Below are 1,261 nucleotides of genomic sequence, written 5' to 3'. Positions count from 1 at the left end.
AAAAAAAAAAAAAAAAAAAGAATAAGGCCTAATTTAAGAGATACCAAATGAAATTTAGAAGATGACAAGAGGGTAAAACTGATTACTATGCTCAGAAACGCTTGGTGATACAGGATAAAAATAAATACAACACACCCAAATACAGGATGATAGTTCAGGTAACAAACAGAGATATCATTTGTCAGATTGCTTATGCCCATATAGAGGGAGATATGATATGATAGTCTGCATGGCATATGCACACGAACTGCCAAAATATGGTGTGAAGGTTGACCTGACAAATTATGCTGCAGCGTATTGTACTGGCCTGCTGCTGGACCACAGGCTTCTCAATAGATTTGGCATGGACAAGATCTATGAAGGCCAAGTGGAGGTGACTGGCGATGACTACAATGTGGTAAGCATTGATGGTCAGCCAGGTGCCTTTACCTGCAATTGGGATGCAGGCCTTGCCAGAACTATCACTGGCAATAAAGTTTTTGGTGTCCTGAAGGGAGCTGTGCATGAAGGCTTGTCTATCCCTCACAGTACTAAATGATTCCCTGGTTATGATTCTGAAAGCAAGAAATGTAATGCAGAACACCAGAAGCACATCATGGGCCAGAATGTTTCAGATTACATGTGCTACTTAATGGAATAAGATGAAGATGCTTCAAGAAACAGTTCTCTCAATACATAAAGAACAGTGTAACTCCAGACATGATGGAGGAGTTGTATGAGAAAGCTCATGCTACTATATGAGAGAGTCTAGTCTATGAAAAGAAGCCCAAGAAAGAAGTTAAAAAGAAGAGGTGGAATCATCCCCAAAATGTCCCTTGCTCAGAAGAAAGATTGGGTAGCTCAATGAAGGCAAACTTCCTCAGAGCTCAGGAGTGAACTGCTGAGAGCTAAACCAAACAATTTTCTATGAGGATTTTTCAGATAAAGACAATAAACTTATGGACAGAAAAAAAAAAAAAATACAGGCAACTGGAAAAATCCAAAGACCAGTTATGTGGCTCAATGCCAAAATATTTAAGGAAATCGCAGTTGAGAATGAAAGTCAAGATGTGGAAAACAGTTTGACTCTGGGAGAAAATTCATAATACATTGTGAATAAAATGGTGCTCCAATGAATACACCTGGTAAATATTTTAAAGAAAGAAAAAGCAAGAGGCTGCTACTGGTTTTTGCTGTTGCTGTTGTTTTGAAACTTTTATTTTAGGTTCAGGAGTACATATGCAGTTTTGTTATACAGGTAAACTCATGTCACAGGGGTTTT

The 1,261-nt window shown here is 38.4% G+C and overlaps 1 pseudogene; it reads left to right on the top strand.

Annotated features, from left to right (window-relative positions):
• Positions 1-876, top strand: part of LOC108541660 (60S ribosomal protein L5-like) — a 2,093-nt pseudogene extending 1,217 nt beyond the window's left edge.
• Positions 877-1,261: the final 385 nt, after the last annotated feature.

Source organism: Rhinopithecus bieti, unplaced genomic scaffold (assembly GCF_001698545.2).
Source record: "Rhinopithecus bieti isolate Rb0 unplaced genomic scaffold, ASM169854v2 scaffold_19858, whole genome shotgun sequence".
In the NCBI taxonomy this organism is placed as follows: Eukaryota; Metazoa; Chordata; class Mammalia; order Primates; family Cercopithecidae; genus Rhinopithecus; species Rhinopithecus bieti.
Note: the sequence above shows the minus strand (reverse complement) of the source record. Positions and strands in the feature narration are given on the sequence as shown.